Source organism: Pan paniscus, chromosome 11 (assembly GCF_029289425.2).
Source record: "Pan paniscus chromosome 11, NHGRI_mPanPan1-v2.0_pri, whole genome shotgun sequence".
Taxonomy (NCBI): Eukaryota; Metazoa; Chordata; class Mammalia; order Primates; family Hominidae; genus Pan; species Pan paniscus.
In genome coordinates, this window is record NC_073260.2 from 68852688 (window position 1) to 68878119 (window position 25432).

The 25432-nt window shown below is 41.7% G+C and overlaps 1 protein-coding gene across 4 annotated transcripts in view; it reads right to left on the bottom strand.

Moving 5' to 3' along the window:
• Positions 1-25162, bottom strand: part of APBA1 (amyloid beta precursor protein binding family A member 1) — a 241529-nt gene extending 216367 nt beyond the window's left edge. The window contains exons 1-2 of one of the 4 annotated variants that reach the window (XM_055091880.1): positions 24334-24454; positions 6910-7083 (exon numbers count right to left, since the gene is read on the bottom strand). The gene's annotated coding sequence lies outside the window, so the exon portion shown is untranslated. Of the gene's footprint in view, positions 1-6909; positions 7084-24045; positions 24213-24333; positions 24475-25031 lie in introns of those variants that run through there. The other 3 variants (XM_034967608.2, XM_003824746.6, XM_055091881.2) reach the window with 3 other exon arrangements.
• Positions 25163-25432: the final 270 nt, after the last annotated feature.

Genomic DNA, 25432 nt, shown 5'->3' on the forward strand with positions numbered 1-25432 from the left:
AGAAGTCATTACTCTTAAATTCAAGCCATAAAAACACACCCATCTTCCTAAGAGTTTATCAGCATTTTGCAAAGTAGCTGGATACAGCAAGTACTTTAAAAGCCACAGTGAAGTAGCAAGCCGACTTCCAAATCTTACACATAATTGCTATCTGACAGCTTTCAGGGTAGACGACAACCAAAGTCAAGTTTCCTGACTATATTTTCCTCTAACTTATTAAGTTATTATTCAAGGTCACAAAACAACAGCTTAGGATATGCATGACATTAAACAGAAAGCAAACCTCATCAAACACATAACTCTTAAAAGTTGCTTCCTTAGTGCACCAGAATGCATGCTATAGAAATATAAAGACATGAGCACACAAAGACAGAATAATACTATTGAGTATTTAAAAGTCTTCAGCTAAAATGTTTTCAACAGCACTGTTTTCTAGGAAATCAAACAAAAGGTGCTTAACGAACAGTGAAACTGTGATAAGTCCTTTTTAATAAAATAGGCAGACTGTTGACTGGGGTTTTGGTGGGTGGTCTGTGGGGGTTAGGGACATGGGGTTGATAAAGACAGGCCTTAAAGGCAGGACTGCATGACTGGCAAGCTTTGGCTGTTGCTGCCTAGGTTGGGCCATGCTGCAGCCGCCCCCACCACTGCACTCTCTGGATCAGAACTGGAAGGTACCTCGATATCTTTGCTTATAGCATTGGACAGCTGAAGGGCTGGTTACCTGTCAGGAAGTGAAGAGCGTGGTTAAGAGTTCTCTACGCTAGGTTCTCACAGTCACCAGCTACTAGACTCTTGGCTACAACATTTCTCACCAAGAGCAGTGTCCTTGGGGGAAAACTAAACAGGGAATGAGAAAGGGGTTAGGAATAAAACTCTCTCCTAGAGACCAGGTCAGAATACATAATGGGTTTAACTTCGCAATAAAGTGACAAGGTGCACTTGAATAAGCCACCCTGATATATGGAAAGCACTGGGCACAGAAGTAACTTTCCCATTGAATCAGGAGTTGATCCCATAAACCTTACTATTAGCCAAGTTTACATTTATGAACATTTTACACACACTACTCAGTTATATATTAAAGACAAGAATTGATAAAATACTTATACTTTGGTAAGCCATATCTAAAGCCAATTCTCTTTTCAACCTAGTTGTTCATTTCACCAGTGGGCAAAAATCATTATTTTTAAAGGTTTCCAATTTAAGAGCACAGACCACCCAGCTATTATAGAGCTGTATAGTTTAGCCCTCAAAGGTGAGTCCCAGATGCAGTTCAGGGATGGTCTGAACCTTTGAACAAGGGCAAATCCAAGCACTCTAACTCCTGGTTCCCTGCTCTATCCCTCATCCATGCCACCTTTTTTAAGCATCCATATGGATTAGTGAATCTCATTCCCAAATCTATGCTTGGTTAGCATAATCTCTCATCCAGAACTCCCCTTTGAATTTGAGATCCTACATCTAAGGGCCCACCTTCCATTCCTCCCTGCAGGTCTCACAGACACCTTAAAGTCAATGTCTTATCTGTTTCCCTTTCACGCTCTCAAACGAGTCATTGTTCATCTTCCACTCCTTATTTCAGTAACTGGAACTCCATCCCTCCAGAAGCACAAAACAGAACCTGGGAGTCATCCTTGATTCTTGCTATTTCCTCACCTCCCATATCCAACCTATCCCCAAGTCCTGATGACTTTACCTGCTGAATATCTTTCCAGTCTGTCCATTTCTCTCCAGCCTTCTGCCAGCAACATTCCAAACCATCACCTCCCTCTTGAAGCTCTATAATAGCTTCTTAGTGGCTATCACTTTCCATCTTGTAAAATGCACGTAAGTGTGTCTTCTCTTTTGCCCCCTTTCCAATCAAAGATCCTAGAAAAGCACAAATCTGATCATGTCTTTCCTTTATTTGAAATGCAAAAATGGCATCCCATTATTCTCAGAATAAAGAACAAATCCCTAAGGCAGCCTGGAGCTCCTGCCTGACCAGACCCTGGCTCAGTCTCCAGCCAGCTAACCCACACTGTCTGCTTCAGACACACCCTCTCCCTTCTGCCCAGAGTCACTTACCCACTGGAGTCACTTTCCCACTGGCCCCACAGGACCAGGTCTTCCTGCCACATGCTAGTACCCTCACTTCTCCATGGCACTTATCGGTGGGTGATGACACACGTGTGGTTTTGTGCAAGTGCCTGTCTCCTGTGCTTAACTCTAAAGCCCCCTGAAGAGAAGGGCTCCATGTGCTCTGCTCCCATCCACCCCCGGGGCCTTGCATGGGGCTGACACACAGTTGATACAGTGCAAACACATGTAGAATGCACAGCACTCACATCACAGTGAGTAAGGCCCAACTCGGACAGGATCATCCTCTTGCCAAACAAGAGTCAGTTTTTCAGGGCCTCAGAAGGTCTGGAGGAATAACTCATCTCTCCCCTTAACAAATCTCCCCAGGATGATGTCTGGGCTTAAAAGTGGGGGTAGGGTGGGGAAAGTATTCTGTTAATGTGGTTTTTAAAGATAGTGACAGCCGGTTGGCATCCTTTAAACACCTGATTAATGGAATATATTAAAGTAATAATAAAGATTTTAACTGCTACAGCTTTAATCCAAACTGAGAAAATGTCTAAGAAATGAGAAAGCAGGAATGCTCTCTCCCACTGCCTCCTCCCCCATGAATAAACAGGAAGATGAGAGACAGAGTTACAGGGAGTGTGGTATACTGGTTATATGTGCACACACTCTGGACTCTGGCTAGCTGCATTCAAATTCTGGCTCTGTCACCTACTGGCTGTGCTATCTTGGGCAAGTCACTTAACCTCTCTGCTTCAGTGTCCTCATCTGCAAAATGAGGATAACAACAGCATGCCTTATAGTGTTGTTGTGAGGATTAAATGAGTTAATGTAGGTTAAGTGCTTTGAGCAGTGTCTTATGCTACTTATAGTAAGCAATACACAAACATTTGCCATGTTATTGTTACTTGGTGTTTTAAAGATGTTTAACAGCATTCTGGCTAAAAGTGTTATGTTTTGGTTAGAATGGAACTCAATGTTTAAAATGAAGATGTTAAAATTAAAATGTGTACTGTCTTGTTTTGTTATACACGAAACTATTTTTAATGAAAATACTCTGAATGCTTAACCTTGTTGAACTCAGATAAAACAAACAAAATATCTGTTAGTGAATGGTTGTTGGCTTCTTAACAGAGTGTGACAAAAACCTTCCTCAAATATGCATGAACAACCTGAATTCAGTATACCTGTTCAGTATCCAGTGAATTCAGAAGCATATGCCTCATTTCCCTTTGATAGATAAAGTAACAAAATCACATTCAGTTAACTGAGCTGGACAACAAAATCAGAAGGAAATTAACAAAAATAAATCACTGCATTAAAACAGAGCATGTATACATACATCTATCCTTGAATTGTGAAGAATATATGCTCAGATTACACCAAACAGAAAGGTACTTATTATAAAAACAGTTGACTAAATGTCTCCAACTAAACACATGCCCATCCCTATGACCAAATAGTTTCACTCCTAAATATATACTGAAGAAATACAAAGACAGAAAGACATATATAACATTGTTCATAGTAGTTTTGTTTATAATAGCCAAAAACTGAAAATAACCCAGATTTCTATCAATAGGAGAATGGATAAACAAATTGTTGTATGTTTATACAACTGAATACCATATAGCAATGAGAATGAACAAACTACTGATACATGTAATAACATGTATGTATCTTACAGATATTTTGTTAAGTCGAAGAATCTGGACCAAAAAAATGTATATATGGTTCTCTTTATATGAAGTTTAAGAATCATCAAAAATGATCAATGACAGAAGCAGCAATGGTGGTTACCTCTGGGGAGCACAGGCACAGAATGGGAGGGAGCGTGAGAGGATCTCAGTGAGTGCTGGCAATGTTCTAGATCTTGATCTGGGTGGTGGTTACACAGGTTTATACATATGTAAAATTCATCACGCTGTACACTTAAAGATTTGTGTAGTTTATACACTTTACTATATGTGTTTTACTTCTATTATAAAACAATCTTCCCGACCAGTAATTTAAATAATGACTGACTGTATTTTTTTTTTCTTGAGACAGAGTTTCACTCTTGTTGCCCAGGCTAGAGTGTAATGGTGTGATCTTGGCTCACTGCAACCTCCGCTTCCCGGGTTCAAGCGATTCTCCTGCCTTAGCCTCCCAAGTAGCTGGGATTCCAGGCACCCACCACCATGCCCAGCTAATTTTTGTATCTTTAATAGAGACGGGGTTTCGCCATGTTGGCCAGGCTGGTCTAAAACTCCTGACCTCAGGTGATCCACCTGCCTGGGCCTCCCAAAGCGCTGGGATTACTGGCGTGAGACACCATGCCTGGTCTCTGACTGTACTTTAACAAAATTGACTGCCAATTGATTACTTTGTGTGTTGTTGAAGAGTTGGCAGAGTGCTCCACCCACATACACACCAAACCAAATATTAAGTCTCCCACAAAAGTCACATGTTGAAGCCCAAACCCCCAATGTGACTGCATTTGAAGACAGGGCCTACAAAGAAGTAATTAAGGTTACATGAACTCATATGGATGGGGCCCTAATCCAACATGACTGGTGTTCTTTTTAGAAGAAGAGACACCAGGGATGCACACACAGAGAAAAGGCCGCGTGAGGACACAGCAAGAGGGCAGCCACCTGCCAGCCAAAGAGAAAGGCTTCAGGAGAAACCAGACCTGCTAACACCTTGATCTTGGACTTCTAGCCACCAGAACTGGGAGAAAATAAACGTCTGTTGTTTAAGCCACCCAGTCTATGGTATTTGTTATGGCAGCCTCAACAGACTAATATACCAGGTAAAGAAAGCTCCAAGAGAAACTTCAGGAACTAGACACAGGCCCTCTGGTTTTTATGGAACCCAGGTGTTGATATCTGACTCTTGCTGGGAGAAATCTAAGGGCTAGTCAGAGCGAGCAGGGCAAAATAGGGGTACAGGGAGGGGGATATGTTGGGAGCAAAAGGCATGTCTACTGCCAACCGAATAAGTGTGTGTGTGTTTCCTCTGGTCACAATGTGGCTGCACAGAAGCAGCCTGTCTAAGCTGGAGGAAGTGAAGTTTAAAATGAGACAACTGTCACTTAGCCACAAAGACAGTAAAAAAGAAATAAAAGAAGAAATGATCTGCAAAACAACCAGAAAATAAGTAACCAAAGGGCAGTAGTAAATCCTTATCTGTCAATAATAACCTTGAATATAAATTGATTAAATTTTCCAATTAAAAGACATAGAGTGGCTGAATGGATTTCAAAAACAAGACCCTGGCTGGGCGCAGTGGCTCATGCCTGTAATCCCAGCACTTTGGGAGGCCAAGGCGGGTGGATCATAAGGTCAGGAGATGGAGACCATTCTGGCTAACACAGTGAAACCCTGTCTCTACTAAAAATACAAAAAATTAGCTGGGTGTGGTGGTATGCGCACCTGTAGTCCTAGCTACTTGGGAGGCTGAGGGAGGAGAATTGCTAGAACCCAGGAGATGAAGATTGCAGTGAGCTGAGATTGCACCGCTGCACTCCAGCCTGGGTGACAGAGTGAGACTCCATCTCAGGAAAACAAAAACAAGCAAACAAACAAACAAAAAAACAAGACTCTGTGTTGGCTACAAGAAACTCACTTCACCTATAAAGACATGCATATACTGAAAGTGAAGGAATGGAAAAATATATTCCATGCAAATGGAAACTAAAAAAGAGCAGGAGTAGTTATACCTATGTTAGAGAAAGTAGATTATTTTAAAGTTAAGAATGGTTTAAAGACAAAAAAAGGCCATTATATAATGATAAAGTGGCCAGTACAGCAAGAGGATATAACAATTCTAAATATATATGCACTCAACACCAGGGCACCCAAATATATAAAGCAAATATTCATAGACCTAAAGGGAGAGGTTGACTACAATACAATAATAGCAGAAGAGTTCAACACCCCCACTTCCAGCAGTGAACAGATCATCCAGACAGTAAATCAACAGAGAAACATCAGAGTTAAGCTGCACTCTAGGCCAAATGGACCTAACAAACATTTACAGAACGTTCCATCCAACAGCTACAGAATACACATTTTCCTCAACACCACATGAAGTATTTTCCAGGATAGACCACATGTTAAGTCACAAAACAAATCTTAAATTTAAAAAATCAGTCATATCAACAATCTTTTCTGATCACAATGGAATAAAACTAGAAATCAATAACAGAAGGAACCTTGGAAAGTATGCAAAATCATGGAAATTAAACAACATGCTACTGAATAATAAATGAGTCAATGAAGAAACGTAAATAGAAACTTAAAAATTCCTTGAGACAAATGAAAATGGAAATAGAACATACCAAAACCTATGGGATACAGCAAAAGCAGTTCTAAGAGGGAAGTTTAGACCAGGTGTGGTGGCTCACACCTGTAATCCCAGCACTTTGGGAGGCCGAGGCAGGTGGATCACCTGAGGTCAGGAGTTTGAGACCAGCCTGACCAACATGGAGAAACCCTGTCTCTAGTAAAAGCCGGGCATCTCCCGTGTAGCCGGGCGCATGCCTGCATGCCTGTAATCCTGGCTACATGGGAAGCTGAGGCAGGAGAAATACTGGAATCTGGGAAGCAGTTGCGGTGAGCCGAGATCACGCCATTGCACTCCAGCCTCGGCAACGAGAGCAAAACTCCATCTCAAAAAAAAAAAAAAAAGAGGGAAGTTTATAGTAATAAATGCCTATATCAAAAAAGTAGAAAGATCTCAAATAAGCAAGCCACCTCAAGGAACTAGAAAAATAGGAACTAAACCCAAAATTAGTACAAGAAAAGAAATAACAAATATCCGAGCAGAAATAAACAAATCCTTAGCTAGACTTACTAAGAAAAAGAGAGAGAAGATCAGGTGTGGTGGCTCATTCCTGTAATCCCGGCACTTTGGGAGGCTGAGGTGGGAGGATCACTTGAGACCAGGAGTTCAAAGTTTCAGGGAGCTAGGATCACTCCAGGAATACTCCAGTTAGGAGCACTCCAGCCTTGGTAACAGAGCAAGACCCTGTCTCAAAAGAAAGCAAAGAAAGAAAAGAAAAGAATAGAAAACCTGAATGGACCAATAATAAGTAATGAGATTGAAGCAGTAATAAAATGTCCCCCATCAAGGAAAAGCCCAGGAACTGATGGCTCCACCACTAAATTCTACAAAACATTTAAAGAAGAACTAATACCAATTCTTCAAAAACTATTCCAAAACATTGAAGAGAAGGGAATACTTCCAAAATCATTCTACAAGGCCAGTATTACCTTAATACTAAAACCACACAAGGATACAAAGACCAAAAAGAAAACTACAGGCCAATATTCCTAATGAATATAGATGCAATAATCTTCAACCGAACACTAGTAAACCAAATCCAAAAACACATTAAAAAGTTCATTCACCATGATCAAGTGGGATTCATCCCAGGGGTGAAAGGATGGTCCAATATAGGCAAATCAATTAACATGATACGTCACATTAACAGAATCAAGGGTAAAAACCGTATGATCATTTTAATAGATACAGAAGAAGTATTTGATAAAATGTAACATCCTTGATGATAAAAATGCTCAACAAATTAGGTACAGAGGGAATATATTTCAACACAACATGACAAAGGCCACGTATGACAAACCCACAGCTAACATCATGCTGAATGGGAAAATGTTTAAAGCTTCTCCTCTAAGATCTGGAAAAATATAAGAATGTCCATTTTCACCACTCTTATTCAACATCATACTGGAAGTCCTAGCCAGAGCAATTAGTCAAAGAAATAAAGGGCATCCACATTGGGAAGGAAGAAGTCATATTGCCCCTACTGGCAGATATGAATATATATACACATATATATGTGTATATATATATATATGTATATTCTGAAAGATCCCCCCAAAAACTATTAGAATGAGTAAGTAAATTCAGGAAAGTTGTAGTATACAAAATCAACATGGAAAATTAGTAGCATTTCTATATACCAATAACAAACTATTCGAAAAAAAATCAAGAAAGCAAATCCATTTATAATAGCTACAAAATAACAAATTACCTAGGTCTAAATTTTAGCAAGGATGTAAAAGATCTCTACAATGAAAACTATAAAACACTGATGAAAGAAATAGAAGACACAAATGAATGAAAAGATATCTCATGTTCATAAATTGGAAGAATTAATATCATTAAAATGACTGTATCTACAGATCCAACACAATCCCTATAGAAACACCCATGGCATTCTTCACAGAAATAGAAAAACAATCCTAAAATTCATATGGAACCACAAAAGACTCCAAGTAACCAAAGCGATCTTGAGAAAAAGAACTAAGCTAGAACAAAATTACAGTTAGATAGGAGGAATAAGTTCTGTTACATTAGCAGGGTGATTACAGCTAATAGCAAGGTATTATATATTTTAAGATAAGTAGAAAAGAGGATCTTGAAAGTTATCGCCACAAAGAAATCATAAAAGTTTCAGTGACTGACATGCTAACTACTCTGATTTGATGATTATACAATGTGCACATGTATTAAAGCCTCACACTGTATCCCATACATGTACAATTTTTATGTGTCAATTTTAACAAAATTAATAAAAATAACACAACTTTAACACTACTACACACTTAGCAGAATGCCTCAAGCTAAACAAATGGTAGGAAACCAGGTGCTATCACCAACGTGGAACCAACTACAATTCTCATAAACTGCTGTTGGGAGTATAAATTGGACAAAGTAGTCCCCACTTTGCAAAACTGGCAATATCTCTAAAGCTAAATGTATACCTGTTCTATGACCCCACAATTCCATTCCTGAGTATATACCCTACAGAAATCAGTGTATATGTAAACCAAAATAAACATATAATAATATTCACAGTAAAACAACCCTAATGTCCTTCAACAAAAGAATTGATAAACTCAGTATATTCACACAATGGATTAAACAGCAAAAAAGGAATGAATCATGAATTAATCTCTACAATATTAAACAAGAAGTCAGATGCAAAAGGCTACATACTATATGATTCCACGCAGATGAAGTTAAGAACAGGCAAAACTGCTCTATGGTGACAGAAGTCAGAGTAGTGGTTACCTTTCTGAAAGTGGTTGATATTGACTGACTGAGAAGGCACATGAGGGAGCCTCCCAGGGGCCAGAAAATGTTCTATGTCTTGATTCAAGAGCTAGTTATATAGTTTTTCAGATATGTGAAAATTTAGCAAGCTCTACACTTGATATTTCTGTTTCTTCACTATTCAAGTTACATCGCAATTTAAAAACATCAAATATTAGATGAGAATTTGAGTTATTTATTATCACATTGGATGTATTATGTGACTAGTAGTCAAACTTTTCACCACTTAAGAATAACCGGGAGATCTAAGAGACCTGCCTAAAATTTTATTCCCATGGGGAAGAGAAGACAAGTCTGTTAAGTGGGTAGAAAGAAGCTGTAAGAGAAGAACAAGAGATGATGGCTATTTGCATCCCATTGAGTCCAGCCCATTCAATAAACGTGTTATATATAGAAGGCAGTGGATTTTGCTTGAGATTCCTTGAACAACAAATAGTGTTTTCTGAGCCTGCCAGTTATTACTTAGGTTTCTGTTTACTATTCAGTTCCAAAGATTAACTCTGATGTGATGACATGGGAACCATGGTTCACACTGACATCAGCAGTTTACTGACCTGTGTCTAGTGTTAATATCCAAAAACATTGTGAAAGACAGAAGTCCCCCTGCTTAGCCCAATGAGATCAACATTAGCCACTGGCTGACATTATCCAACTAATGATTACAATAGACTGTAACTATTCATTCTGACTAACATAGCACTTTGCTAGATAATACTTAGATTGGCTAATTACCAACTATTAAGCCTATTTTTTATGAAGTTATAGGAATATAGATACTTACATATATATGCATATGTGTGTATACATATATATTTAAACATTTTACTACTTTAGCTTTACTTTAGATTCTACTCTAGCTTTTATTTTGGGTGACTCCTGGTTTAAGGTGACAAATTTACCACCTTAATACCATCAATTATATATTTTTAATCTTTTCCTCTTAAAGAGTATAAAGGTATACATCAGGTATAAATCCACAGAGAATGGAAGAGAGAATATTCACAAACAAAAGATTCCAACACATTTTTCTTTGAGATGACTGAACTGTAGAACCCCAGGGATGCAGGCCTACCAAAGGATGGGGTGGAGAAGGCTCTGGAAACAGGAGGTTCACTGATCCAGAACAGCGGGATCCCCAGCCCTCTGCTCCACACCACACACACGTATCACTAGGAGCCAGCAGCTACTTCTCAGGAAAAAGACTGGAATGTGGAGATTCCCAGTGGAACAACCTAATAGCTCCCTTGGTTACCCTGTAGAGAGGCCTGCTGATGGACAATGTTGTCCTACTCAAGTCCTTTCTTTTTCTCTTTCTTTCTCTCTCTCTCTTTCTTTCTTTCTTTCTGTGTTTCTCTCTTTCTGTCTCTCTGTCTCTCTTTCTTTCTCTCTTTCCCTCTCTCTTTCTTTCTTTCCCTCTCTCTTTCTTTCTTTCCTTTTTGAAACAGAGACTTGCTTTGTCTGTCACCCAGGCTGCCACGATCTTGGCTCACTGCAACCTCCACCTCCTGGGTTCAAGCAATTCTCCTACCTCAGCCTCCTGAGTAGCTGGGATTACAGGTGTGCACCACCATGCCCAGCCAGTTTTTTTTTTTTTTTTCAGTTAAGACGGGGTTTCACCATGTTGGCCAAGTTGGTCTCAAACTCCTGACCTCAGGTGATCCACCTGCCTTGGCCTCCTAAAGTGCTAGGATTACAGGCGTGAGCCACTGCACCTGTCCTCAAGTCCCTACTTTCAATGTGCTTTCCCACCCAACAGCCAGCACCTATGGCTCTTTTTGGGAGGGCTACACTTGCTTCACCCTTTCATGTCAAGAGCCAGAAATACCTGAGAATTTATGTCCCCACCCAACAGACCCCCTCTCTTAACTGAAGACTGACAGGTATGGAGTATGAAACACCAACCCCATAGATTCAGGCAGGGACAACTCTGAGGCTGACTTACACTCCAGAGCTCCCCCACCCCACACAGGATCAGGCTGAAGCCACTCTTTGCAGTATTTTGTTTGAATGAGAACATACCCTTACTTGACTTCTTCCCCTTCCCTTCCCAGTTTTTCCTAGGAGCATCTCCTTAATAGAGCAGCACATATACACACAAACCCTCTTCTTGGTGTCTGCTTCTGAGGATTCTGACCTAAGACATCTGCAAAGCACACCAACTTATACAGACCTTCTGGCCAGCTTCAGTGTCACAGTCCTACATATGAAAAGACAATCAACGATAAGCAGACTGTGCTAAAAACCTCCAGCAGGGAAGGGAGTGATCAACGTAAACAACAAGATGTAAACACTGTAATTCCCCAAGTGGGAGAAGCAGGAGATGTGACAGGAGAGGGAAAAATTAAACTCAGAAAGAGTAAAAGATTCACTGTACAGATATCATAATAAATGACACCTGAATCATCCACTTTCATATGCACATTCTCTCTACTTCATCAAGGGGAGCCACATTCCACATAAGAAGCTGCAGACGGGTGGATAATTGCCTACCCATCACATCACCATGCAGTCCTCTCTAAGCCTGCCCTCTCCACAACACCCCATCGCCTCTGCATCCATCCACTAAAAGTAATTTTGAAAACAGTCTTTGCACTGCCAGTAAGTACCATGTTGTGTTTCACAGGGAGCAGCTTAGACATAATAGCAAACAAAATCCTGAGCCTCTCATCCTCCACTCTTCCCCAAGCAGGTTTCAAATACCTCACATGACTTAAATGTATAATAATATGCACTTTTAACACTGGCTTAAAATTCTGTCTTTAGGACTAGACATCATCTACCATAGCAGTAACAATTTATGTCAAGTCAAAGTATACTTTATAATTTATTTTACATGTGTCATGGATCTCTCTTCCAGGTTATGGAAAATTAATATATTTTGGCAGGTTAAAATACTTAAGCACTTAACAGAAAGCTGACTTAATTGTTCCTTTCCTTAACAAATTTTAATAAGGAGTAGATACTGTTAGTGATTTTGGTCCCAAGCTTCTAATATATTTATTTCTTCCCACCCCTTAACTACATACCCATGTGCACACACTTACACACAATCCTTATTACAGAGTAACATATTGATCATAGACTATGTGGAATAACACACACACCCCTGCCATAATTCCAGCATACAGTTTCTGTCCATTTTGAGAAGATGTCAATTTACATATGTTATAATAATTCCACTTCCAAGTCTATACTTATTAAGAAGAAAAACAGGAGGTATGTTCAAGGCTTTGCTCTTAGAGAGATGGGCATGATTCCTCAATACATGGTGGGGAAATACAAAGAAAAAGTACATTCTATGAGGTCCTCTTTATTTATAGTCAAATGCATGGAGTTCTGGCCCCCATGTTAAATTTTGGGGAAAGCATATCACCAAGGGCTGCTGGCAGCTGAGGCACGAAACACTTCAGCCGGTTCAGAGTTCCCTATAGTGGCAGGATACCCAAGGGAGCAAAGCTAAACATCTGGCCACTTTAGTTATCATCTAACAAGCTCTTTTCATGCTGAAATGTTGGTTTTGTTTGTCTGTTTGCTTTTCCTCTCTGTCCTCCCTGACATTCTTTTCCTTTTATGGTTAATAGCAGAGGGGGGAAATACTTTAAGGCAAGAATCTCAAAGCCTTATATTTAATCACAAAATCTTAACTCAATCATTCCCAAAGCTTTACTAGAGAATAGGTGGAATTTCCTTTAAAGATGAAAAAACAAGAAACATACAAAAGCAACAGATTTTTAATCCTGATTTATTCAATAAATATTTCTTGGGCATATAGAATATACATGTGGGGGGCATACTATACATATGCTATTATCTTTCTCAGTGTTAAGGGAGATGAAAAAATGAGTGTGTGGGTGGGTGCATATTTTGAAAGGACAAGAGAGATGGAAAAGATGAGCATGAGCTGCTGGAATCCAGAGTGATACAAAGCACTGTGAGAGTTTAGATCAGGGGTCAGTAAACTGAGGTCCGTGGGACGAATCCATCCCACTGCCTGTTTGTGTACTGCCTTGGAGCTGAGAATGTTTTTTATGTTTTTAGATGGTTGCAAAAAGTTAAATGAGAAATCAACATTTTGTGAAGCAAAAATGATATGAAATTTGAATTTTAGCATCCATAAACAAACTTTGATTGAAATACAGTCACACTAATAGGTTTACATATTGTGTACAGTTGCTTTTGCACTACAAGGGCAGAGTGGAGGAGTTGTGGCAGAGACCATATGGCCCACAAAACCTATTTACTACTAGCCCTAAACAGAGAAAGTTTGTCAACTTCTGGTTTAGAGGAAAGAGACACTAGCAATTAGAACTAGGTAGGGAGTCACTTTCATTCAATGTCATGATGAAGGAAGTGAGACATCTACCTTACTTTTCTGTAGCCTTCATATTTTATTTGACCCCAGTGGCCCTGTGCAGGAAGAGATGGGAAGGGCAGGTTTCATCATTTCCCCTTTTGTAGCTGGAGAAGCTGAGGCTCAGACCAACCTGGAGACTTGTTCACTGTTGATGGCTAATTATGGCAGTACTATATTCCAACTCATTCTGAGTCCTTGCCACCCCACAGGGCCAAGAATGGAGAGATGTCGGTGCAACAGTGCTATGGTTTGAATGTGGTTCATCCCCACCAAAATTCATGTTGACATTTAATCCCCAATGTGGCAGTATTGGGAGGTGCATGGGTCATGGGGGGTGAATCTCTTATGAACAGATGAATGTCCTCCTGCAGTGATGAGTGAGTTCTCACTCTTGCAAGGATGGAATAGTTTCCTAGACAGCGGATTGTTAAAAAGAATCTGGCTTCCTTGGTTTTTCTCTCGTTTCCTCTTTCACCATGTTATCTCTTCGCACACACTCGCTGTCTTTCCACTTTCCACTATGAGTGGAAGCAGCATGAGGCCCTTACCAGATGCAGCTGCCTGGTCTTAAACTCTCCAGCCACCAGAATTGTGAGCCAAATAAACTTCTTTTCTTTGTAAGTTACCCAGCCTCAGGTACTCTGTTATAGCAACACTGAATGGACTAAGACAAACAGTAACACACACACACACAAACACACACAGACATCCCAAGTAGGATGAAGGCATCATAAACAAGAGAGTCAAGATGGGGCAGTGGGGATGGGAAGCTACTGCTGGGCCCAGAGGACAGAATAGACTCCAGGACCAGCAACTGTCTGGGCCCATTCCTGTGCCTAGACCTGAGGCAAATCCCCTTTGTCCTGTTTTGTAGCCACTGAGGAACCTCTGAGAACCTCAAAGTCCTATCTGCAATATAAGTTCTCTCCTGATGTGGTTATGAAGAGTAAATTAGGTCATTATGAGAAGTAAATGAGTTAGCTGTGTACAGTACTTAGCGCAATGCCTGACACTTTGTAACTTGTTTTTAGTCACTGGATGGGGAATCTGCTGAGCTTTTAAAAAAGGAATTTATGTGTACTTTGATAGCTAGCCTGCCATAAAGAACACAATCATACCTGAACATAAGATTAGGTTAGGCTTTCATATGACCTAATACTATGGAAACATTTCATCTGTAGAACAAATTCTAGCTCCTTTAGGACAGAACTCTTCCAGGTACTGGCTCAGGGAAAAATGATTCTTATATTTTCAAGTTATTTGGAAGGGAAGTGGGCGTAGAAACTATTTTCACATCTGGGAAGAAATAATATTAGGTTAAAATTTAGAATTAAGTAATTTAACTAAACGTCCAGAACTCTAGAGGCTAAGAGACAGCAGCTAGGAAGAGGGGCAGGAAGAGTGAAGGACAGGAAAGAATCGTGAGGAACCAGCTCAGCAAGGAGGTTGTGGCCCAGTGACTTGACATGGTCCCCACAATCCAAGAAAGCCACAGATCTAAGAACAAATCTATTCTTCTTACTCCACTTTCCCTTTTCCACACTAATGTAATTTCTTCTTTTGGAAACAAAATGTCTACTCAAAAATAAAGTTTCTCTCTGTGATTACTGCATCATTTGTCCATACCACCAAATATCCAAATATGCTAACAATTCAAAAAACGAAAAAACAACTTTTGACATGAAATTATTTCATACTATAAGAAAATAAACACTTTTCTGATAAATGTAATACAATAGAGCAGTGTTTTCTAAACTGCATATTAGGGTTCACCAATGCAGAGATTACTTCAGTGTGTTGGCAAACATACAGAACAGAAGAGAATAGGATAGGAAGCATCAGGGTGGATTGCACATAATAAAGGACAAGTATTGTTGAATGAAACTTGTTTCAGTGATGTATGTGTGTGTGTATATGTGTTTACACACATTCATCTATGTTGCTAGCCTATCATCTAAATTGTGTTCTCACCAGGAATCATGGCCAAAAGTGTGTAAAAGCCACTGCAACAGAATGCAACCCACTTTAGTAAAGTCCAGTATAAAAGTCCAAATTCACTGAATAGCCAATGTAGGGGTTAATTATTCTTGTTAAGTGGAATTTCCTTAAATGACTCTAAGCTCATCCTCTGCTTTTAAAATATGCTACAATTTACAAGAAAAAGGAATTTATACATACTTTGGCAATTATCCTTCTTTAAAATAAAGTGTGCCTGTTAATAAATGCAGAATTGATCTCGAGATAGTCAGAAACATAACGATTACATTATTTGGAATGGTGGCCAATTAATTCCATTAGGAAATAAATCATTGCTGTATTTGCTGTATTTTTCACACAAATTGTATGCTAATTAATCCACATGGAACAGAAGAGGAGGCTGAAAAGGAAACTTAGTGTGTAGGGATTGGTTTTGCCACCATACCTTGACAACCTCCTGTGATCACTTTACATATACAAAAAGATGAGATTCTGTCCTCCAAAATGTGTATTTCAGAAAAGAGACAGTTGCCTTATGTATAAATGCTTACAAAGTCTCCCATATTGTGGGGTATTCTCTTAATTACCTTCTTCTGAATGCCAAAAACCCTGTTACCTCCAAGATAACAGAAATTGAAAGCCATGTAATTCACTAATGCTGGATGTGACGGCAACTGATTTTAAAGAGAGAAACCATGTCAAAAACATATTACCTGGTAAGACTGCAGATTTCATGAAAAGGAGTTGTGTGTTTCAGAGGTTACTTAAGAACTATTTGGAGAAGATAGCCGGAAATAAACTCAATCAACACAAGATAGGGATACTTCTGAAGGCTATGCAATTGAAATAAGATAAATGACTGAATGAATACAGAGTAAAGGAGGCCATGATTTTTAACACCAATTTAAGTAAATATTCCTGGGGAGGAGCTTTACAATTGCTTGTCTTGGATGTCTTTACACAAGACATACAGAAGTGCTGGGTTGCAGAGATCATAAATATACTCCTTTAGGAAGAAAGGATAAAACAAACATTCTTACATTAAGTGAATGAGCACACAGGGTTTGGAATAAAGTTTGTGGTGGTAGCATCATACAGAAACTCAAGAAGTACTATATCTCAAAAAAGTTAGATAGAAATGAACATGACAAAAGTGGCCTAATCATGACAAAGACTCTAAAGTCAAAAAAGTATGTGAAGTATTTGAATAAATGATTTCATAAAATGTGAGAATGGAAGGATGTCATATTTCTAAATTAATAATTTTATATAATGTGACTTCAATTATATGAAAGTAAACTAATAAATTAAACATAAGTAGATACTTCACTCTTTGCCTATATTCCTAGAATATGCATATTCAAGTTGACATAAAGCCTTTTTATAAACGCTCTTGTTGGAAAACTGAGGGCCACCCTATAACAGAGGGTATCTTACACATGAGCATATATAGTACTCTGCACCTCAGATAACTGAGGGTGGCCAATAGTTGGCTTGTGAGTGAACGGAACTGCAGGCAGTTGTCACAATACATTAAAATCCCTAAATTAAAATAACTGCCATCAAACCAATTATTATCTGTTAAAAATTCTTTATGATACCTCTGTGCTGTGTTAAACAGGGGTCCCATGTCCACTTCTGAGTTCAGCTATAGCTGTATCGACAGTCTCCACATACACTGACAGTTTCCCACTTCCACCTGGCTCTGCCTCTCTGCTTCTCTGCTCAAGAGCTTTCTTTGGTGTCTCTGGAGCTTGCTCAGGCTAATCTTAGCAGCCCTAAAGTATTGAAGATTTAATATCCCTAGGGAAATGGTGGATAAAGACCCCACTTTCTCCACTGCTTGGTGGACAATCCTAATGTGCAGTCTATATAATGCCAGCAGAGCCAAGCCTCAGCTGCCCACCGTGGTAACCTGCTCATTAACTCACCTCTTAATGGGCTTTCTTCCCTCTCCTGTGTCATTTTCTCCATGCTCTCACTTGTGCTTCTTGAGGTTGTCTCTCAGATAAACTATTCTGAACTCAAGTCCTCATCTCAGGGTCTGCATGCATAAACTGCTTTAGCATCATATGGCAATTCTGTGTCCTGTTTGAAAAACAGCTACCTATCTGCAGAAATCAAGGTAAACGAGCTTTACCCTCATTCTTTACACCTGAGTTACTTAAATCTTTGGAAATTTCTCATCAATTCCTCTCCGTAAGTATTTGATAAACCCTTACTAATGCAGAGAGTCAGTCTGTGTTATAGAGTATACCCAGATGAACAAAACAAAGTTCTAGCCTCAAGGATCTTATACTTGAGAATGGAACATGAAACAAGGAAGAAGAAAAGAGAGCAATATTTAAAGAAGATTCAGACCACAGAAGAGATGTAAGTTCCAAGGAGCAGAACTACTTCCAGCTGACTAGTATTTCATCACTACCCAGACGGAATCACGCTTTGTTTTCTGACGTGATCTCGGCTCACTGCAACCTCTGCCTCCCAGGTTCAAGCAATTCTCCTGCCTCAGCCTCCCAAATAGCTGGGACTACAAGCATGCGCCACCATGCCCGGCTAATTCTTGTATTTTTAGTAGAGACGGCGTTTCGCCATGTTGGCCAGGCTGCTCTCGAACTCCTGACCTCAAGTGATCTGCCTGCCTCAGCCTCCCAAAGTGCTGGGATTACAGGCATGATTGTTTTCTAACTTAAATACATTTGATTGAGGATATTCATCTTTATATAAACCCAGTACTGATTCATAGGTCAGCCCAAATACAGTAGATGGTAATACAGCCTTATGGGCAAACAATTGAAAATGAAAGGCAAAGCATTTTATTGTGAATTCCCTAAGTGACTGCTCCAGGTAAACCAAGGAAACCAATAAGGTTTCCCTGCTGTCCCTTGAGGATGCCAAACATGTTCTTATCCAGCCTTTTCATTTTTGATATCCTCTCTGCCTAGAAGACCCTTCCCCCAAATATCTGCAGGGCTTACTACTTCACATCTTCAAGCTCTTTCTGCTTAAGGTCTTCCCTGACCATACTATATAAAATAATGTCACCCCCCACCCACCCACTATCATCAGTCTATTGCTCTCTCTGTTTTATTCTTCGTCATAGCACTTACCACCTGGCATATTATGTAATTACTTATTTATTTATTTTTAATCTCCTTCCACTAAAAGCTCTGTGATATTAAGGACATGCCTCCCCCCACCCCATATTCCTTGCACCTAGAATAGTTTCTGGCCCAGAGAAAGTGTTCAATGAGTGTATGTTGAAGGAATGAATAAATTTCATCATTAAAACCTCAAAATCACCACTCATTACAGTTGAAGTTCCATAAACTCACCTGGAATCATGACATAATCCCATAACTCAAGGATCTAAAGGGTTCACAATCATTTTGTGAAAAATGTGGGGTTTTTAAAAATAAAGCTTCAATGTATATATCAGGTATGAATAAATAGTTTTAATGCTATCATAAACTTGCACAGGCCATAAAAGGCAACTCATTCGATGTCCATTGTGTAAGAATGAAATCCTGAAATTTAAAATTTTAGATACTGTTGCTAGCTTACTTAAAAAAAGTTTATTCATGTATTCATGTGACAAATGTATATTGAATGCATATGATGGGTATGGTGTTGGGCGAGGTGCTATATTTGATTTTTCTTTTGAAAACTGACTTTACATGTACGTCACTGTAAAACCATATTCTACCACTACAGATAGAAAAAGCTCATCCTTTAAAAAAACACTTACATTTTTCCCCATTGTTTTACTATAAACTTCTTAAAATTTAGCTCAGATCTCTGAGAGAGAATATTTACAGGAAATACAAGTGGAGTCTTTTATTTAGATAATTTTAAAGGTAAACATTCTCCTCTTTTTACTGCATTTAAGGGAATGAAGAACCACTGTATTTAGCGAGATTAAATGCTCACTATACAAAAATTACTTAAGTAGTTGTCAAACTCCAATTATATAGTGTTAATTGGTTTCACTACAAATTCATGCTTTTCAAACACATGAGGTCCTCATGGTTGGGTAATGATCTTTTATTCACTCCTAATTGACTCACTGCTCTGTTTCCACAATGCCCACAAGTCTTTGTCATTCTACTCCTGGCTTCAACCTGCCCACCTCTCTTTGACCTCACTTAAAAGACTGTGGCCAAATTCCTTTCTTTCCACCTCAAAATTCCTATGCTTCTGTCTCAAAAGAATCCTTCCTTTGCTTTCATCTAGTATCCTCCCATCTTCTTGAAGACTTAATTCCCTCAATTGAGCCTCTCCCTTACATTTTCAATCTCTTTTTCCCTCAATGGATTGTTCTCCTCAGCTTATAAAGCAGGCTCAAGTCTTCCTATACTAAAAATACCACTTTCCCTCTACTACACCATTGTTGTGATATATCATACTCTCTCTCCTTCTCTTTTATCTCCCAACTTATTGAAAATGAAGTCTGTTCTCACTGCTTTCCATTTCCCTTCCCCCTCGCCTCCCTTCAACCCTTGCCCCTGGCTGCCACTTCCACCTACCACAAAGACAATCAAGGAAATCCAAGAGTCAAATCCAATGGCTTTGCCTTGGTTGCACCGTCACCCCTGTGCTGTGTGAGTGACAGGGGCTCTCCTCACCCCTTCCAGCTTCCATGACACTGTACCACTTTACTTCCATCATTTTTCTCCAATTGCCCCTTGTTTAACGTGGTTCCTGTCCTCTTCTTTCTCTTTCCCCTCCAACATACAGACATCCCTCAAGGATCCTATCCTTACCTTTGCTTCTTCTTTCTTCATTTTCTTTATCAGTGATTCCTGGGATATGAAAATCACTCCTAAGTAGATGACTTACAAATCTCCTGGTAGCTCTAACCTCCCTCTGTATTCTAGTCCCTTAACTTGGACAAGCCTGTCATGCTCAAAAAGAAACTTCTCTCCTCTTCCTTATCCTCTGTTATATCTTCTTTCTGAAAATGACCCAACTGCTCTCTCAGCTAAGCCTGACAATGATCTTTGGCCTCCCTTTTCCCTTCCTCACTTTCCAGTGACTGTTCAAGCTCCTCAGATAATTCCTGCACACCACCTCTTAGGTGTGTTCCCTTCTTGCCTCCCACTGCCTCTTTCCATCTTTCCCCTACTTTGACAATAGGGTCTATCTGGTCTCCCTCCTGCCAGCCTTTTCCCATGTCATTCCATCCAACATAATACTACAAAAGTATTGCCCCAAAGCACAGTTCTGATACTGTCAATCTTTCTCCTCACAAATCTTCTATAGTTCCCCAGTCCTTACTGAACAAAATCCACACTCCTTAGCTTGGCGTACAAGTTGCTCCACCACCTTGAACAAACCTCTCTTTCTTGCTTTATCCCTCATTACATCTCTTGGCATTCCTAGCGCTGCGGCCAAAGCACACCATTTTTTTGTTTCCTGTGTAGGCAAACACCTTCCACTGCCAGGCCTGTGCTACACTGTTCCTCCCCCAAGCATGCCCTTCCTTCTCTGCCAACCCAAATGCCACCTTAATCACAGCTCAAATGCTATATCCCATGTAACCTTCCCTAATTCTTCCATCAGAAGTCACTTTGTACCCTGTGAACTCCCACAGCTCTGCAGGAATACTGCTTTTTCAGCACTTAATCATTTTTCACTATTTTTACAGTTAGTAACATATTTCCTCTTTTCTCCTTCTAGATCATGATCCACCTCTGGCCAGGATCTAAGACTTAGCATTCTTTGAACCTCCAACCCTTCTCAACATTCCCTGTCCCCTATCCAAAGGTACAGTGGATCTGAGATGCGGGAGGCAATTAAAAAATGTTTGCAAATTAATTATTGTAACCCAGAGAGTTAACTTCAGATTTTACGGCTTGAAATTCTCTCAGTTTTAGCAACAATTACTTCTTCTTTGTAGGATAAAAGTCCTATCTCCCCAAGGTACTACAGTTAATTCCTTTTGGCCCCAGAGGTCAATTTTCAAACATCTCTTACCCCTAAGTCTTCTGAAACAAACACAACAACAACAACAAAACAAAACAAAACAACAACAACAAAAAACCTTAAGAGGCTCAATAATGGAAGAGAAAAGCACTGATGCTACTTTAAGTGAAGGAAAGGCATCCATGCACAAAAAATGGCTTGCTGCAGGCGACAGCAAAAGGTACAACCATTTATTAGAGCTGTCTCATTAACCTTATACCAGTCCGATCTTTAGAAAAGCCAGATATTGCATTTTTAAAACTATCAGCCTGGGCAGCATAGCGAGACTCTATCTCTGAAAAAAATAAACAAATATCTGGGTGTGGTGCCATGTGCCTATTGTCCCAGCTACTCAGGAGGCTGAGGCAGGAGGATTGCTTGAGCTAGGAGTTTGAGGCTGCAGTGAGCTATGATCACACTACTGCACCCCAGCCTGGGCGACAGAGGAAGATCCTGTCTCAAAAAGATAAATAAAAATAAAAATGATCACATTTACATTAGAAAAGAACTGATTCCTGAGTCATCGATTTTGCTGCTGTGTAATTCCTCTTTCTCTAAACAGTGTATTTACCTGGTAATTCCTCATATTATTAAACTTTCTTGTGAGACATTTACATCCCTGGTCTTACTTGCAAATATAAAGGATGATGACTTTTTTTTAAACCAAAATCTCTTAGAATGGCTTTTAAATTCCCTAAGTACTTTTCTCAGAAAGACATTTGGCATAACAAATAAGAGAGTAAAGAACTAAGATTCAAAATTCATTTTTATAAATCTATCCTTAAATCTTGGATGACAGCCAACAACCAATCTCACATTAAAATCTTAGAAGGCTTGACTTGAAGAACATGGGGAAATTTACTTTACATAGACAGCTTCAAGAGCACCTTGTCTATATATCATTAAATAAGATACATGGGAAGAAAAAAAAAGCATATGTGGATAGCCCTAGTTTTATTATTTTCACAACGATATCATGCAACCTTTGCCCATAAAAGAAAGCAAAACAAAAATTTTAAAAAAGAAAAATAAATCTCTGGTGCCAACATGTTGTATATTTACTTGTGTAGCCATGACTGCTACGGGCTTTTCGAAGAGAACCGGGCAGCCAGTTTGGATTCCGACAGCAATGCAGTAGAATTTAAGGTGTTATGACTAAAACATGTCCTAAGCAGATTAAGCTAGTCATACAACATTTTAATAAAGAAGTGTCGAGATATTAAGTGTAAAGTGCACTCATTCCTATGAATACCGCAGGAGAAACATAGGTGAGGGGGAATCACACTGCCCTGGATACACATGAATATGCCATCTCCCTGCCTATCTCTACCCAACCCTACCTACACACACCTATCTTTACCACGCAGAGACAATTAAACAGCCATAGACTCTGGATGCATTTCTGTGTCCTTGTTCCCACTGGGTGAGTTGTTGCCAGCCTGACATTTTTCCAAATTCCCTACTAGTGGGCTCTATCAGGTAGGAAAGCAGGGACTTTACTGACCTGGGACCCCATCACTGTGGGTCTCGGGAGATTTCAGTTTCCAAATGATACACGGCACCACCTAGCTATTGTGACAGCTGGGAGAGTGGATGTCACCAGCAGTAGAAATAAAGTATCCTGTTTCCTGAGGAAAACGCCCTGGCTGTGTGATGCTGACCAAGTGGGCACCAAACATTTCTCCGTGTGATATTTTTCTTCTTTTTAAAAGACCGCCCCCCGCCCCACCGCATCTCTCTATACGTATACACCTCCAGAGTTCATTCTAAAAGAACCAACACAAAGACCATCCATCCTCTAGCCATAAGGTTTTCAGTGCTTAAATGTGGAAGGAGAAGGTCTAGCTAGCATTGAAAGTTGTGGGGACAGGAAGAGGAATCTGATCATTCAACATCCTTCTCCTTCTGGTCAGACAAGAGAAAAACAATAGAAACTGCACAGTCAGGGAGTACAAGACCCTTATGGAACAGGTGCTAAGGAGAGAAGTAGTATCACAGGATGGAAGGCCCCTTCAAAACCGGGTACACTAGCAAGCCCAGAATGTGTAACGGTTATCCTATTTCTCTGCCATGTGCCTCAAAGCAACATGCTCACTTCCACATCCCCATGTCATGAGGCCAGAGGAAGGGGAAGCGAGAATCCCTACACTGGGCCATCCACACGCAGGAGCAGAACAGACACTGTGCTCAGAGTTGCAGGGTCAAAATAACAAACACTGTCCCACAGTCTTAGCCGGAGACATCAAGTAAGGGCAGCGGCAGATCTCTGGATTTGGGGCGCAGTTTGGGGAACGTGGATGCAACCACACGCGTACACACACATATACAGGATTTTACAAACCGGCCCCTATCCCACTGCCTCCCTCCACACTTCACACACCAAGTGCATCCTGCCCACCTCACCGTTTCCATCATCACATTCTTTCTCCAGGAGAGTCAGCCGAGAGATGAGGGGGTCCTAGCGGGGATTCCTGGAAATGTCACCCCCCAACACCTCCGTCCGCCACCCCATCCCCTCTGCTGTACCTTTTACACACACACTCTCACACACTCACTCCTGCCATGACTGTCATCAGGCCCGCCTGCTGCGCCCGAAGCCCGGCATCTCAGCGGGCACCGGACCCCAGGCGTCTCGCTTGCAACGCCGCCTTCCCCCGCCTCGCTAGCTGATGGTTCCAGGCACTGCCTCCTGGATGTCGCCTGCTGCCTCCGCTCCTCCGCACTATTGTTCCAGGCAGCCCCTCTCGCGTCCGGGGGCGCCCTTTGGCGAGGACCCGGGCTCCGTCGGGGGCCGCATCAGCGCCGGGCACCCCTTCTCACCCACCCCTCCTTGGCTGTGGTACCTTGCCTGACAGCTGGGTCCGCGGGCCCGCGGGAGCAGGCGGCGCTAGTGACGGCGCTGGTGCCAAGCCTGGGAATAAAGCTCCGCTCCAGCCGCTGCTGCCTCCAGCGCCACCATCTTCTCCCGCCGCAGCTGCCGCCGCCGCCGCCGCCGCCGCCGGGACCGCAGCCGCCCTCGCCCAGCTCCGGCTCCGCAGCCGCTGCTCGGACCCCTCCGGTCTCGCGGCCCCACCCCCTTTCCCCACCCTCCCTCCCGCCCTCCAGCTAGCTCGCTGGCCCCTCGTGACGCGCGCTGGGGCCGGGCCAGCCTGCGAGGGAGGGCGCGGGGGAGCGCGCGCGCGCACGCCGCCTGCTAGTAGCGCCCCTGCCTCCCACGCCCACTCGCGTGCGCGCGCGGCCCGCGAGCCCGCGGCGGCGGCGGCACCGCTGGTGTCCTCCGTGGGCCGCCGGCTGCAGCGCCCCTGCCCCGGCGCCGGTGGGCGTGCGGCACACCCGCGCCTCTCGCCTTCCCTCGCGTCCGGGTTCCGAAGGGCCCGCCCTGCCCTTCGGAATGGGTTCCACAGCCCCATCCTCTGGCTCCCGGCCGGACGCAAGGAGGGGAAAATGCAGCTGCATCCCCGAGGGGACTGACGGGGGCCTCCACCCTCCTCGGTGGCAACCCAGGGGGTCCCCAGTTTCCTAGCCAGCAGCTGTGGCCAACCTCTGCGCGAAGCAACGGGCCACGCTGCAGGACCACGAAGCCAGGCAGCCGCGTCGACTCCTGCAGGGTGTTCTCTCCGGAGTGACTCCCGAGCTTTCCCGCTTCCCAGGCCCCTTAGATATTGCCTGCGCTTCAAATTCGGAGATTGACGGCGTCTCCGGAATGCGTCGCAGTCCTGCGAGTTCTCCGCCAGGGGGAGAGCAGCGCGGGCTTGGGCCTGAGCGAAGAGAGCCGGGCTGCAGCCCTCCAGGGGAACTGCCGAGTCCCGCCGGGGACAGCGGAGAGCCTGCGGATTGTGAAGCCGAGGAAGGCTCGGCTTGATTTTCCTACCCGCTCCTCAGTTCTGGTTGATCGGAACTTAAGAGTGTCTTTGAGCCTAGCACAGGCCATCCGCCCTAGAT